This window comes from Lontra canadensis, unplaced genomic scaffold (genome assembly GCF_010015895.1).
Source record: "Lontra canadensis isolate GAN:19392208 unplaced genomic scaffold, GSC_riverotter_1.0 scaffold59, whole genome shotgun sequence".
Lineage (NCBI taxonomy): Eukaryota > Metazoa > Chordata > Mammalia > Carnivora > Mustelidae > Lontra > Lontra canadensis.
In genome coordinates this window covers 8,861,704-8,878,534 of record NW_022631053.1, presented here as the reverse complement: position 1 = coordinate 8,878,534, position 16,831 = coordinate 8,861,704, and the positions used below count along the sequence as shown (strand labels likewise).

General features: G+C 35.9%; 1 pseudogene; it reads right to left on the bottom strand.

Moving 5' to 3' along the window:
* Positions 1–1,436: 1,436 nt before the first annotated feature.
* LOC116878775 overlaps positions 1,437–16,831 on the bottom strand; it is a 68,583-nt pseudogene continuing 53,188 nt past the window's right edge.

The following is a 16,831-nucleotide window of genomic DNA, read 5'->3' as shown; positions in this document are numbered from 1 at the left end:
CTGCACAATTGGGTTACTTGGGCCCATGTACAACCAGTTTACTCGGCTTTATATAGGGAAATGGAAAATTAATCTTTGAACAGGCAGAATGGCAAAGACTATGAGAACAGACATAAACTGGTTAGCAGATTTTTCAGCAGGAAAATATTAGGAGGATAAGGGACAATAAAGTATCCGCCAGACTGAAAAGGTACTTTAAGGCCAAAAAATGAAGAAAGCCACCTCATACCATTGATACAGAGTTTTATTCAGGGTAACTCACTGATGAGGGTTGGATGGATGATAGTCCATGTCACTCTGCAGCTATTCTCCACAGTCTGGACCTTAATCCTCAGCTTTCATAGAGTGAGGGACATTGTGGTGGGGTCAAAAGATAGTTACTTAAAGTAGCACCTTCTACAAATACACAACAACAAAAAAGAGAACTATAGGCCAATATCTCATGAACATAGATACAAACATCCTCGAATATTAGCAAAGTACATACAACAAAATATTAAAAAGATCATTCACCACAACCAGGTGGGATTTATTCCAGGGATGCAAGAATGGTTCAATATTTGCAAATCAATGTCATATATTACATCAACAAAACAAACAATAAGAATCATATGATCATTACAATAGATGCAGAAAACCCATTTAACAACATTCAACATTCAGTCATGATAAAAACTCTCAACAAAGTGGGGTTAGAGAGAACATTCTTTGACGTAATAAAGTCATATACGAAAAGTCCACAGCTAACATCAAACTCAGTAGTGAAAAACTGAGAGCTTTTCCCCTAAGGTCAAGGACAAGACAATGATGTCCACTCCCGCCACTTGCATTCAACAAAATACTGGAAGTTCTAGCTATAGCAGTTAGACAAGAAAAAGAAGTAACATGTGTCCATACTGATAAAAAGTTAAACTGCTACTATTTACAGATAGCATGATACTATACATTAAAAAATCCTGAAACTTTACCAAAAAACTACTAGAAATAATAAATTAAGTAGCAGGATACAAAATTGACACCCAGAAATTAGAAGGGTTTTTTGGTGTGTGTGTGTGCCTACGTGTGTGTTTTTTTATTACATAAACAACGGATTCATTAACAGAACACTCAGGAGACACAGAAAAGGATGAAAAAGAGATAAGAACCTAATAATGCCACCAGTCAGGTCCATCTGTGCTGATCCTACAATGCTTTTCTCTCATGGGAGCAATACACACTCGTCATAACCTAGAAACATATACATTCCTCCATTCCCTGACTTATTTGCTCAGTACCACACATTTCTTCCTGGATGATGAATTGTTCTTAACTCTGTTGTTAATGGGCCAGGGGTGGTCTAGAACCAGAACCAGCCTGGCCATCTCTTGGCTGAGAGACAGGCACTAAGTTGCGCCCAGTCCTTGGGGTCACAAACAATCATCTCCACAGCAAAGAGCTCACAGATCAACTGTTCCCTTTGCTTTGAATTTCTTGGCAGATCGCTAACTTGACAGAAGCTGGAATTTGCTCTATAAATGTTGGAAATGAAGCTATCGATGTCCATTGTGTACACACAGTTTAGCTTGGGAACAACCTTTAGGCGGTCTTTGGTGAGGATTTTGAAAACGTGCTTTGTTTCCTGTAGAAGGATTCCTGTAATACCCACATAGGAAGCGCATTTGGATTTTGTGACTGAAACAAGAGCCGGGTGAAGATCTGCCTTTAAGTGCTTGCCTGAATCATCTATGGCTGCATGTCTGGGTTGAGACCACTACACAGGTCCTGGTGGTACTGTTTCCAGAGTTCTCTTAGAGGGAGAGAAGACCATATCTCTGCTGCTCTGGCTCAATGTCAAAAAGGTGCAGCTCCCTCCTCTGCCTGGCAGAACGGTCTTTGGATTTTTTTTTCCCCCTTCTCTTTTCTCTTCCAGTGAGTGGAGTACTCCAAGACCACAGTCTTGCGTTGCAGTTAGTCCTCGCAGGTTTACTGGCTCATGTGGGGCATGCTGCGCTTCAGGAAGGTCCTCATGGAGGCCTCCGCCTGCTGAGCTCCCGGAAGATGAGCATCAAACTCTGGCCATTTTCTGAGAAAATGCATGATGGATCACACGCTTCAGTATCAGGCCGCTTCCAGTGCGTTCTGATGACGTTTCCTGGGGGCGACCCTCACTCTTTACCTTTCTTCACTTTTCTCTGCAGCCTTGGCCATCAAAACTTCTCTCATCAAAGTCCCGCATGGAAGGACATCTCATGCCTGAGCCCAGGGGGCTGCACCAAGTCGCCAGACTGAGATCCTCCAGCTCTCAGCTAGGGTCACAGATACGCGGGCCCCAGTAGTGTTTCAGTACACTAAGCAAAGTGACAAAAAGCTCCATTTACAATTGCGTCAAAAAGGTTAAAACACCTAGGAGTAAAGTTAATCAAAGAGGTAAAAGACTGTACTTCCAAAACTATAAAACACTGATGAAAGAAATTGAAGATGATACAAACAAATGGTGATACAGTTCATGCTTTTGGATTATTAAAGTTATTATTGTCAAAATGTCCTTATTAACCAAAACAATCTACAGACACTGCAGTTCTTATCATAACACAAACAGCATCTTTCACAAAACTAGAACAAATAATACTAAAATTTATATTGAACCACAGAAGACCCTGCATAGGCAAAGCAATTTTGAGAAAAAAGAACAAAGCTGGAAGTATCACAATACCAGATTTCAAGATATACTACAAAGCTTTAGTAATAAAAACAGTATGGTATTGGCACAAAAATGGGCACAGACCATCAATAAAACAGAATAGAGACCCTAGAAATAAACCCATGATTACATGGTTAATTAATTAATGACAAAAGAAGCAAAAATATACAATAGAGAAAAAACAGTGTTTTCAACAAATGATGCTGGGAAAACTGGAAAGCTACATGTGAAAAATGAAACTGGAGCACTACTGGGTATTTAACAAAAAAAAAAAAGAAGAAGAAGAAGAGGAGGGGGAGGAGGAGGAGGAAGAAGAAGAAAGAAGAAGAAGAAAACACTAAGAAAAGATACATGCACCCCTGTGTTTATTGCATTATTTACGATAACCAGGATATGGAAGCAACCTAAGTGTCCATCAGCAAATGAATAGATAAGGAAAATTTGATACATATATGTATGTATACACAATGGAATAGTATGCAGCCATAAGAAAGAAAGAGATTGTGCCATTAGAGACAATATGGATGGACCCAGAGGGTATTATGCTAAGGGAGATAGGTCAGACTGAAAAAGAAAAATACCATATGACTCCACATATAAATAGAATCTAAGAATGAATAAACAAAAAGCAGAACAAGAACTCTAAGTATAGAAAATAAACTCAATGTTGCCAGAAGGGAGGGTGTGGGATGTTAGGTAAAATGGATGAAGGGGAGAGGAAGATACAGGCCTCCACTTATGGATCAATGAATTCAAAACCCCCATGGAATCAAAGAATTGTTAAATTCAGAGTGTTTGAGGAACTGAGTTAAAATATAGGAGGTGTGGTACTCTATAGAGAGCTGCATGCTTGCTATTAGGGGTGTTATGGACTGAATGTGTCCTCTCCCCAAATTCATATGGGGTGATGTCAGGTGACGTGGCCTCTGAGAGGTAATCAGGTCTTAAGAGTGCTGTCCTCATGAATGGCATAAGTGTAACTGAAAAGAGACTCAAGAGAGATGGTTTTTCTCTCAGCCAGGTGTAATGACAGAATGTCTACAAACCAGGAAGTTGGGCAGGGAGCCTGACGTGGGGCTCCATCCCAGGATCCTGGGATCATGACTTGAGCTGAAGGTAGAAGCTTAACCAACTGAGTCTTCCAGGTGCCCTGAAACTTGCCCATATTCTTACCCAGTGAGGATTCATCTCTCCACATGCTTCTATAATTGCCTAATATAATCTGCCAGTTATCTATTTATTTATGTATAATTACTTCTCCCCCATAGATTATGAGCTCTTGAACTGCAAATATGGGGTGGCTCGTAATTTCCAGAGTACCTAGAACTGTTGTCAAAGTTAATTTCACAAAGTTACTTTGTTTACCAATTCTAAACACACACACACCCCCACACACACATGCTTATAAAAGCTAATTTTTGTTTATATAATTAAAACTACTTAAGGATATTTTAAATCAATTATATCTCCTTTTATTACAATAGGTGATAAATAGGTATTATTCTGTTATAATGTAATAGTATGCATATAATATTAAATGTACTATGAGTGAAAATATGATTTCACAGTTTTACAAGTTTTTCCCTACATAAGCATATTTTACTGTTTTAACTTTGCTGAAAAGATTTATTTTAAGATGTACCCATTTTATTTTTAAATGTGCCCTTGTATTTCATGTTTCTTTTTCTGCTTAGTGATACTTAATCTTCTTATTATAAACCTTTTATGTGATTTGTATGCATATTACTTCTTTTCAAAGTTGATGAGCTGTTCTCACATTCTTTCAAACAAACATAATAGATTGATTTTCAAATTCCCAAATGTTATAAATAATTATTTCTAAAGAATTCTATGTGAAATTAAGGTTTTTCTCTGGAAAACAGATGAATTTTAGCTTACTTACGGTTCTCAAAACTTGTCAACTAATTTCTGTGAATACTGTAATAGAGTATAACAAAGACTTTGAGGGTGGCACTAAGAGTCAGTGTACCCAGGTTATTTTATAGGTTCTGGGGTAAGAATTAAGTTACAGTTAAAATTCATTGCTTTTAAAGTCGTACACAAGTCGAGACTGTATGGCCATTCAGTGTGGTCTCTGGAGTCAGGCTGCCTGGGTTCAAATACTAGCTTTACCATTTAAAAGAAATGTGACCTTGAGTGAGTTATTTAAGCTGTCTATGGCAGAAACTATTGTTCCTTAAACAAAAACATTCTCTACCTATTCTCCTCTGCCTTTTTCTCTTGACAGGGCCTTCACACCCCTACAGAAGTCTAGAATACCAACTATTCTCCTGGCTACCCTTGAAGTTAGATATTGGCCTGTGATCCAATCCTGTCCAATGGGATGTGAAGAAAGTCTGCCAGAAATATTCTAGGACAGGTTTTCCTTCCTTTTAAATAGAGAATGGGAGGCAATGCAATTCTTTTTTGGCAAATATTGTTCTGTTTCTCTGTGGCAGCCAATTTGTGAACTATATGAAAAGACAAGCCCAAGAGCCAACCTGAGAGGGACAAAGCAGAAAGAGCTCGGGTCCTTGATGACAAGCCACTGGGAAAATCCAGGAAGTTTTTATCAGAGCTCCTGTTATGTTAGGAAAATTTCATTATTTAATCCATATCTAATTGTATATTCTGTTACTTGCTCATAAAAGTATCTTAATATACTCTCCAATTCAATGTGGGATAGATACAATGAAAGCAGATAACCTGCTCTTGTTTTTTATTTCAAGAGAAAGTTTTCAGCACTGCACCACTATGCATGATGACATTTATGTTTTTTAGAAACTTTTTATCAGTAAATCATTTCTAGTTTATTACTAGTGTTGTTTAAATTATCATGGAGGTTGAGTTTGTCTGCATTTACTGAAATTATCATATGATTTTTCTCCTTTATTTTGTTAATGTGACATAATTTATTTGCAAATTGTATCTAACCTAGAATTCCTAGGACCCCAACTTGTTTGTGATGTAATTAATCTGTTACCATTTTGGATATTGTTGAATTTGGCTTGCTATGTTCCCTCATGTTTTAAATAAGATTGACCTTTAATTTTCCTTTCTCAGATGCCCTTGTCAGATTTTGGACTGAAGATATGTGGGATTGTTAAAACGATTTTGCAAATGTCTTTTTCAATTTTCTGGAAGAGGTATGTTTGTAAGAGGAGGATTATTTCTTCTTTAAATATATTTTAGAACTTGATAGTTAAACCATGTGAGCCTGGAGATTTCTTTGTAAGAAAATATTTAATTACAAATTTTTTTAAATAACTGTAAGAATATTGAGATTTTCAATTTCTTTTTATATCAATATTGGACCAAATATGTTTTTCCAAGAATGTATTTCAATAATTTTTTTAATATATTGGTGTAAAATCACTTATAACCTTATTTTACTACCTTTTTTAGTATCTCCATGGTTTATAAAAATGCAATGTTTTTTATTCTTAATGTATTGTTTATGTCTTGCATATTTTTTCTCTTAATCTCTTTTTATTATATTAATTTCTGCTTTTATATTCATTATTTTCCACTATTTACTTTCTTAAGGTTAATTTTGCTATTCTTTTAACCTCTCGAGCTGCTTAGATATTTGATTTCAGTTTTTTTCCAAGTATTTGCATTTAAGGCTGCATATTTTCTAAGGTTCTTATATCTTTACATTTCTGTAATGTCTAAATTGTTATGTTGTGCTGTTTAAATCTTCTGTATCCTTGTGTTTTTTATGTTTGGTTTGCCTTTTCATAACAGTTACTCAGTATAATTGTGGCTTTGTATTTCTTTCCTTGTAGTTCTGTGAATTTCATTCTTTCTTAAGTAACATTATTAAATCTATACACAGTTAAAATTGTTTTATCTACCTGCAAAATGAGCCCTTTCCATCCTTTTACCTTCAGCTTTTCTGAATATGTAGCATACATGCTCTGTGTGTATCTCTTATAAACATATAAAGTTAGAGATTTTAATCCAGTCTGATACTCTGCTTTTTAATTGGAATAGTTAATCTATTAATATTTAATGTAAATATTGATTTACTTGATTTAAAATACATCATTTTAATCAGCTTTTTGTTTGTCTCATGTATTTTATGTTCCTTTTTTTCTCCTTTCTTCCCTTCTTTTAACTCACTGAACCACCCGGGTGCCCCTCTTCCCTTCTTTTAGATCAATTATTTTTCTATTTCATATTTTTCCTCAGTCAGCTTGGAAATTAGTTATATGCTCTTTTATTATTCTTTAGTGAGATTTCCATATGTAGACTTTAATTTATCAAAGTAATCTTAGTTGATGCTTTTACTCTCTTCTGAGGCAATGAAAAGACCTTGGAATACATTTATGCTGTTAACTCTCTTCCCAACTTATATGCTATTATTGTCATATATTTCAAGTCCTCGATATTTTTTAACTACGTAAGTCAGGGTGTCTGGGTAGCTCAGCTTGTTGGGCCTCTAACTCTTGATTTCCACTCAGGTCATGATCTCAGTGTTATAGGATTGGATCCCCACATCAGTCTCTGTACTCAGTAGGGAGTTGAGTTGGGATTCTCCTTCCACCTCATCCTCTGCCCCTTCCCCTGCTCATGTGCACACACACTCCTTCTCTCTAAAATAAATAAATCCTTTTTTAAAAAACCTGCATAAGTCATAATAATTATTGTTTTATTGATTTATATTTACCCAAATTTTTACTATTCATCTTTCCATTCTTATATTCTGAATCTCTATTTGGTATCATTTTCCTTCTTCCTAAAAAATATGTTTCAGGTTTCATTTACTTTGGATGTTCTGAAAATAAATTCTCTCCATTTTTGTTTATTCTGGAAGGATATTTCGATTAGGTAAAGAATTCTAGATTGGTGCACCTGATATTTCATACTATAGTCTTTGGCTTTCATTGTTTCTATTGACACAGCAGCTCTCAGACCTATTTCTTTAATGTAATCTCTTTTTTTCCTGAATGTTTTTCCTCTTCTTAGTTGTTGTTCTTCAGTTTTACTATGATGTATTCAGATGTGGATATCATATTAATCCTGAATCCATTTACATAGTTTCTTAAACTATGTAAACCTATGATTAAACCTATGATTTGTTGTCTTTCAGCAATTTTTGAAAAAAGGCATCCTTCATCTCTTTGAAAATTGATATCTTTCCATTTCTCTATTAAGTCTTCCTGGCATTCTAATTAAATGTAGGTTAGACTCTTACATTCTTTCCTCTGTGTTTTTCATCTTTCTCTTTCTTATCACATTTTGTGTTATATCTCCATCTGAATTTTAAATATTTTGTTCCAAGCTCTCTCAATTCACTAATTCTTTCTTCATTTGTATTTAATTTTCTGTTAATCCACCCACTAATTTCTTAACTTTTATTAAGATTATAAGATTTATACTCTGACAAGGATTTTTTTGGAGAAGTCAATTGCGTCATGTCATTTTCTGTAGTTTCTAGCTCTCAACTAAATTTACTTTATTTTTTATCTCCTTGAACTTGGCATCCAAGATATTTTAAACCAGCATTTTATTAATTTAATATCCAGTGGTCTTAGGGTTCTGTTTTTATAGTCTGTTGTTTCTACTGATTGTCTTTATACTAACTAGTCTCCTGATATGCTATGTTATTGACTGACCACATATTATATATAGAAATTCGTGAAATCATTTCAGCCCTAGGATAATGTTGTCTTTCTCTAGAGAGGATTTTTCATTTTATTTTGTCAGGTACCTGGGGATATTATGAATTCAGAATACCTTTATTTAATTTTAAGAATTGAGATTTTCTAGGGTACTTTGATATGTGAGCTAAATTATATGTAGTTCACCTTTAATAGTAAAATTTAGCCCTTCAGGGTCCCAAGCCAAAGTGTTTACTTGAGCTCCCAACTCCAAAAGGTCTTGGACTCCAACTTTTGTGGCCCTCACTCTATAAATCTAAAGTGCCCCACTCAGCCATCTTTTGAAAACCTTCAAGTTCCAGCAGAGAAAACGTTCCCATCTTCCTATGTACCCTTTCTTCAAATACTAAGCTCACATTTATTTATTTTTGTAATCTTCTGGTTTGAGGGCTACACTACCTCATCAGCAGTCCAGTACCTTCAAGCAAACTTTTTTGGGGGTTCCCCTTTGACTTTTCTAGTTGCCTATGATAAGTCTAAATTGTCTTATCTTCCATTTTCTAAAGCCACTGATATACTCTCTAAGCTTTGATCTCAACTGGAAAGTGAGAATAATAATTACATTTCTATCTTACAGGTGAAAGAATTAAATAAAACTAATATAAGTAAAGTATTTAGCAAAGTGCTCACATGTCATAAGTGCTTAGTAAGTGTTGGCAACAATAATAAATGATAATACCATTCTGATTATTATGATATTTGAGAAATATTTCTTTCTTAGCATGAATAGTTCATAACCAAACTATTAAGGCAAAGAAAACTTAAAAGAAATGCTTTGTACTAACCAAACCAGATATAAACACCAATCCGTAACATGTTTCCCTAATGTCCGGCAACATTTGGTTTAAAGTTTTGATGCTAATAATCCCATATATTTTCCAATCAAATCTATGATTTTATCATAGGCCATAGGGAGAATTTATCCAAATCATAAATATTTACAGATTAAAATAGATACTTAGCTATCAGAAACACATATCTAAAAAGAAAATTGCTGTGTGTAAAAATTCCAGTTGGGTTAAGCTGTCTCTCTTTTTTCTTCTTGTGATTTTTTTTTTTAATAGTTTAAGTTTCTGCTAATCATATCAAACTATCCTTTTTCCCTGCCTTAACTTTTCCCCATAATTGAGTCAGGGTATACCCATTACAATTATTTTAATTGTGTATAACAGAGAAATCTAACATGGCTCAGGACTAGAATGACATCTCCACAAAGTTACTGAAGACTCAGGATCCTTCCAGTTCATAGCTCTCCTACTTATAGGATGTAGTTCCAATCCCCAAAGTCCATATAGCTGCTAGAGCTCCAACATCATATCTGTATTCCAGGCAGATTTCCTGGAGGACCCACACAATACTTTTGTTTACAATTTATTGGTTAGACCACAGTCATATCAGCACACCAAACCCTGGGAAGGCTGAGAAATGTAGTCCATTATCTGTGCAAAATGTGTGTTCATTCATGAAAGAGAAACGGGTGAATCAATATTACTGAGGAGAGTACTGAGGAGTTCATGGATAGCCTCTACCTCAAAGGACTGTGGACTGAGAAATAGAGAATTGTAGTGAATTTATGAGAAAGACTAAATTAAATTGTGAAAATGTAATATTTTCCGGGTTATTTATCCCTAAGGCAACCAATAGCAAGGAGGGCATCATGAGGAAAGAAATCAAGGCTTGAGAAAAAAAAGTTTGGGCAATAAAAGGGATAAAAATCTATACGCAAAAATAGGTGAAGAGTGACTTTCTGGGCAGCTCAATACAGTTCAGAAAAGTTGTAAATTAAATGCCAAGCTCCTATTTTTCAGATGCGATATTTTTGTCCTGTGCAAGAATGAAAACCAGAACACCTTTAAAGGTATGCATGTCACCTTTTGAATGCTTTTAGAAAAGATGAGTGCTTTTAGAAAAGATCCTCAAACACCTGTATCTACCTCTTAATTAAACAAAATAATTTCTCACGCATGAAATATTTTCTCTGGGCCACGTGCAGAATAGCACCTTGGCTGGCCAGGTATGTGAGGAATTCTGCATGGCACCTGCCTATGCTGAATTCCAGGGGAGTCCGGAGGATTTTATACAGTGAAGTCAAAGGGTAACACAGGGTGTTGTGCAAAGCAGGTTAATATAAATCTTACCAAATAATTATTTGCTTTGGAGACTATCTACTCACTTAAAATATTTTCCAAAGATTCTCATATTTAGTAAACTCCTCCTGAGCCTCAAATCAGCATACATATTTATACTGTTAATTTTCCAGTGACTCCTCTAAAATATGTCACTCTTGATCGATGGATCTAAATTCTAAGTGCTGTCATGTTTTAAAATGCAAATCTGTATTGTACAATGTCCCTAGCCTTCTTTTTCTTTCAGGGCATCCTTACCTCTGGCCTGTGCTTTAAAAAATACTATAGCTTATAATAATCTGCCTTTGATGCTAGAAACCAAAGTTTAAAAAATCCTTTTAATTCAACAAGAACAACAAATTCTCGGAGGAAAAAGAACATACTTTTTTTCCTTGGTTTATTCAAAACCAAATGAAAGTTCAGCTTTAAGGAGGGAAGAGAGATAGGTCAGACTGTCTTTTGCCCGCTTGCCAGATGATGCTAACAAGTCATTGTCTTTCCTCACTCAGGCATGAATGCCTGGGAACTCCTTTTTTTTCTGCTTACCATTGCCTTAACTAGTAATACTCTTCTCAGACAGCAAGATACCTGAATGTCTAAACATTTATCTGCACTAATACAGGCTCATTCCATGTGAATGCCTGCCAGGCAGGAACTAGGCTGTCAGCTTCATCCCATCAAAAAGACTTTCAGTCCCAAGGACTGATGGCAGTTTCCAATTGTTAAGTCATTCTTGCTTGAACTGAATTTTAAAGTCAGGCTCCTACTGTTAAAGAATGGAGCTCAAAGAGGGTCTTTAGCCAGAAAGGTTGCAATTCTAAATAAAATACTCTTGGCTATGGATTTTGTTCTTGTTGTCATTATTTTTTAAATTTGGGTACTGAGTGAAACTTGAGGGCAGCAAATATTGTGTAAGGGCAACCAATACTGCATAATAGTTCTTGTTTTGGTACATTTGCTTTGTAGTGATTTATTAAGGGAGACTGAAAAAGCCTGATTAAAATGCATAAACAGTGCTGAACAGTAAACAACCATGTCTAAGGATGAAAAAATGGGACCCACATGCTGTGCATGGAAATTGCCCTTAACAACATAGCCTATTGTTGAACAGATAGGAAGCCAAAGGTTGCTTGTAATCAAATTTGAAGTTTCCCATCACTTATAAAAGCAACACTTCCTTGTGCAAACGTTTCAATTTGTTGTCGTTAAAAACTGCTTCCTGACTTAATCCTTACAGAAACCAGGAGTTCTTCTGATTGTCAGGTGGATAGAAAAATTTAGACAGAGAGCCCACTAGACTCAAAAAGACAAAATAAAACCAAGTTTATGTGTTGAGGAAAAAAATTACATCTAAAGAATTAGCAGCAGCAAATTAAAACAGCCATAGAGCTCAAGATTTTTTTTTTCTTTTTTAATATTTTATTTAAACAGGGATAAAAGGAGTTCAGTAGGTTGGCTAGGTACTCACATCGTTTCTTTTTTCTCATTCAAGAATAAATTTTAAAGAAAATAAAAAACAAAACAAAAATAAAACTGGCTCATTACAGCCTGAATCCAGTGTATGTGAAAAGACTCAAAGAAAAAAATCTTTGACGATATGACAAGACTGATCTGATGGGCTGAATTATATAAGTATCCATTATGGTATAATAATTCCTAAAATTTATGGTTTGAAGAATATTGATTGTTAATTAAAAAGACACTAAAACTGTGCTCGCTTCGGCAGCACATATACTAAAAAAGACACAAAAATTAACTGTAAACTTTTTTTTTTAAAGATTTTATTTGACAGACAGATATCACAAGTAGGCAGAGAGGCAAGCAGAGAGAGAGAGGAGGAAGCAGGCTCCCCACTGAGCAGAGAGCCCTATGCGGGGCTCCATCCCAGGACCCTGGGATCATGACCCGAGCTGAAGGCAGAGGCTTTAACCCACTGAGCTACCCAGGCACCCCTAACTGTAAACTTTTAAGCCATGTTTATTCTTCCACTGTATGGATAGTAGAGTATAAAGAAAAATAAGAAAGAAATTTTAAATAATTTCTTTTAAAATACTATTTGTATTATCATATAGTGTCTTAATAACATGGAGAACACTTTTAAACTGCTTTAATATCTTTCTCAAAGAAATTTAAAGAATGAACAAAAGTCATCTTCCATCCTCCTAACCAATTACCCTTGTAGCAGCAATTAAAGCATAATTCACAAATCTCTTATTCTTAAGTATTTAGGTCTTTTTCATTTTCCAATAATAATATTGTAGTGAACATACTTATACCATAATCTTTTATAACTTTCTAATTATTTATATGGCACAAATTTCCTCACATATAATTTCTGGATCATGGGGCATGGAAATTTCACTTACCGAAAATTGGTCTTCCAGAAAAGTCTTACCAGTTTTCATCCTAGTAGTAGTACATGAAACTATATTGAAACCAGCACTTGAAGTTATTTCTTCTTTTTTTTTTTAATTTTATTTTTTATAAACCTATATTTTTATCCCCAGGGGTACAGGTCTGTGAATCGCCAGGTTTACACACTTCACAGCACTCACCATAGCACATACCCTCCCCAGTGTCCATAACGCCACCCCCCTCCCATATTTCTTCTTAATATGTAGCAAGTTAATAAGTAAAAATGACATCTTTTAAAAATAATTTGCATGTCTTTGAGATACCTTTTAGAATTTTAATAATTCTCATGATATTTTCATTGTTCTTTCTATATGAATTATCTCTTAATAACATATTTATCCATTCACAGGATAGTGGGTAGGTTAAATGAGATAATTCATATAAATTAATGCAGTGACTAGAAAATATGTAGTGTTTAATAATAGTTAATGACTTTTAGTTACCATTATGGGTATTGATTTGTTTTATCTCTTATTACAGATATAAATAAAGGTGGTCAGTGGAGAAATTCAAACTAAGAGAATTAAGCATCTAAATGAAGATACATGCTTAACAGCAAAAATAAAATTATCTTTTCCATAAAGAACATGAAATTACAAATCTATGGAGGGAAGAAATTCTTGATAAGTAATTTAATTCATGCTCTTCCCAATCCCTATAAGCAGCATAAGCACTTCCCTTTATATTAGGATCAGAGTGGTGAGTCCAAGTTTTCAGTCCAGAGAAGTTTAGGGATATTTGTTATCCCAAGAATTGTTCTATGTACCACTTGGATATGCAGGGGGATACAAAACTGCTAACTATGGGGAGGAAAATGGCAGGTCTGGGCCCCATAGGATGTCAGAGGCCAAGATCAACAACGGAAGGGGCATTAAAGGGGCTCTTACTTCACTTCAACACAGAAAGTAGGCTTTTCAGTACATTAAAGAGAAAGTGGCTAATTTTTCCTAAAATCATGAGTATAATTCCCCCATTTGCCCATAATTGCCTTTATCCTCCTAAGCTAAAACTCCCTGTCTCTGAACTCTTGCCTCACCCATCCATCATTTTGTTGCTACAGATGTGTCATCCTAATCACAGGGTGGATTTATGCTCTTCTCATCTCAGAACAATTTAAGCTCGAAAAGAAAAGAAAAAAAACAAAACAACAGCAACAAAAAACCAGAACCCTTTCGGCTCTTCCTTCACCTCCATACCTTTGCCCATGAAAGTAAGTCTTAACAATTAGCATAACATCTGAGACTATCCTCCACTCAGCCCTAACCTAGCATTTTCAGCATCAACTCCACCTCATTTCTCTGTACATTCCGTGCCCCTGCTACTAGTCTACTCACTGCTTCTCAAACATGGACCTTGAGCATTTATCCCTCCCGTATTTTGCTCATGTTTACTGTTCCCTGAGCCTGGAACACCATTTCTCCATTCTCTGTTGACAGAGATGCTGCATATTCTTTGAAGTTCTATCCAGATTCTTTCCATCATACTTAATCACTCCTTCTGTAGTCTTTTTTTTTTTCCTTCTGTAGTCTTAATACACAATCTATTTGGCACATTTCCTTCTGCCTTGTATTATTGATGGTTATTTACACAAATGCTTTTCCCTTTAGGTCGTAAACGTGGAAGAAAGAGTGATGGTATTTTAATCATGTTTGATTTCCCCACAGCCTAGCACAATAGTTCACAAAATGGAAGTGCCTGCCCAGTAATTGTTTTGTGATTCAAACTGAATATTCAGTTCCCAGTTTTAGTTGCTTTCTATATAAATATGAAGAGTACATGTATGAAAAAGACACTTCTCATTAGTTCCAAAGTAGAGTTGCCAGATAAAATACAGAACATATAGTTAAATTTCAATTTGACTTTGAAATTCAAATTCAACTGGATGCCCCATATTTTTATTTGCTAAATCTGGCAACCTTAGTCTAAAGATACACCAATTTCACCACTATCAGGTTTAAAACTTCAGGGCAACAGTGAATTAGTGTGGGTGTACATCCGTCCCCATCCAGTTCTGCTGTAGTGAAGTGTACATAGCCACCACGAATCCTCTTCATGTAAGAGGAAGGTAATACTTTTCTTTAAAAAGGGCAGAAGAACAGAAGCAGTCATTTATTATAACTGATCCTTACTTTCTCACAAATATAGTGGATATTTGAGGAACTCAGGAGAATAGTTCCAGGTATTAATACAAATTCTTCAAATAGCTGCTTGTTCTGATCAACAAGAGAGCAAGGTAAACCTTTGAGGTCCCTGAGGCATTCTGTGTTTGTATCATCATCCAGGACATTTCTTCACACTGCCCTTGGTCTCTTTTATAATCTCTCTAGTATCCCAACCACAATGGGGTCATTGTGTTGGCTCTTCTTATGCCAACCTTCCATGTTCAGCTCTAAGGATCCATGTCTACCTCAGGTTATTTGATAACATCCTCTAACTTTACTGCTCACCTGCACTTACCTCTCACCCCCACCACTTTCCTGGTTTCCTAGGGAACAGTTTGTTGGTCTAATAATAAGCCAATGCTTGCCATTGTACAATGAGAGATCAATAGAACCCACAGGATTCTCCTTTGCTCCTAGATCCTAGATAACATCTGCAGTTTAACCTTCTGGGGACAATTCCTGGCTCTCCCTAAATTGTCTGATTAAGAAGGTTGGAATTTCCTGTAGGAGTGGGTGATATACTCTGTGAGGGAATTATTTTTTGGAAAGAGAAACCTTGCAGTAACCTTCAAATCAAATTATGTGAGCAGCTGTCTGTTGATGAGTTAAGCAGAATCTCTTACTTTAGGACACATAACTAGTACGTTCAGACCTCACCATTTTGACTGCAAAGTAATTTTCTGTTTATTCTAGTGACACCTAAGTTGAGCTCCTATTTGCCCATAAGGAACTTTGTAGCTCCTCAGAAGGGAACTCTCATTGTCTCCTCTGAGGCTGAGGCTGTTAAAGAAGACATCCCTTACAGTCTTTAAGCCTGGCCTCCTCATACTCTTCTACTTCTGCAGACAAAAGCTCCCAGGAGTCCATGGCTTCATTGGAAAAATACTCCCACAGAACCACAGACACACTTAAAGTAACAAAATGGATTAATTGCAGAAAATTCATTTCTGGCCATGCAACATATTGAAAAAACAACTGTCAGAAGGATAAAGCTAATGTCCTTGGCCACTTCAGCAACTGTAGTGGGTCAGCCACACAAACTACTAACATATGTGAAGGATCCTGTAGGGAAACTGCCTGCTGAATTAAGCAGAGCAGAGCTGTGCTTGGGTATTGAGAATGCCTTCTGATGGGAGAGTGAACAGCCTTCCATCTGCCAGCATATTGTTCCACACGCTGAAGTTGTGAAGGCCAATGTGTATGTAATATGTATGTTAGCTCTATGGCTCCTGGTATTTGAAACCAATTGCAGATAACTTTCAAAAAACAGAAGGAAAAATGTATCACAAGGACATAACGATTCAAGGAATTGCAGAGCAATTCAAGAGAATTCTCAGACTTCAAGGAAAGAAGACACTAATTGTTCCTGAAAATAAGAATGTCCAGAAAATTCATAATCCTTCCTCTCCACTCACCTTGTCTGTTTTTCTTTCCTTTTTTTACCTTCTGCCCTCAGTTTCCTCTGCTCCCAAATCTTCATGGAGATTTGACCCATCACATTGTGGTCAGTACCATAAGTACAATAAAAGTTGTCCTGGAAGTGTGGAGTTCTCTTTCCCAGATTTCTCAGGGGCCCAGCCTCAATAGGACAGGAGGGTTCCATCATGGGGTCATTGCAACCTGGGCAAACATTACAAAAGCTGTTGACTGCTAGCAGTCACATCTACCATTTCTCTAGTTTTTGCCCAACTAAGATACACCTGGAAGAGGAAATAGTGGAGATGCCAGATATCTGGTTATATGCTGATGTTAAAATTATGCAAAGCAAATAGTCATAAAGCA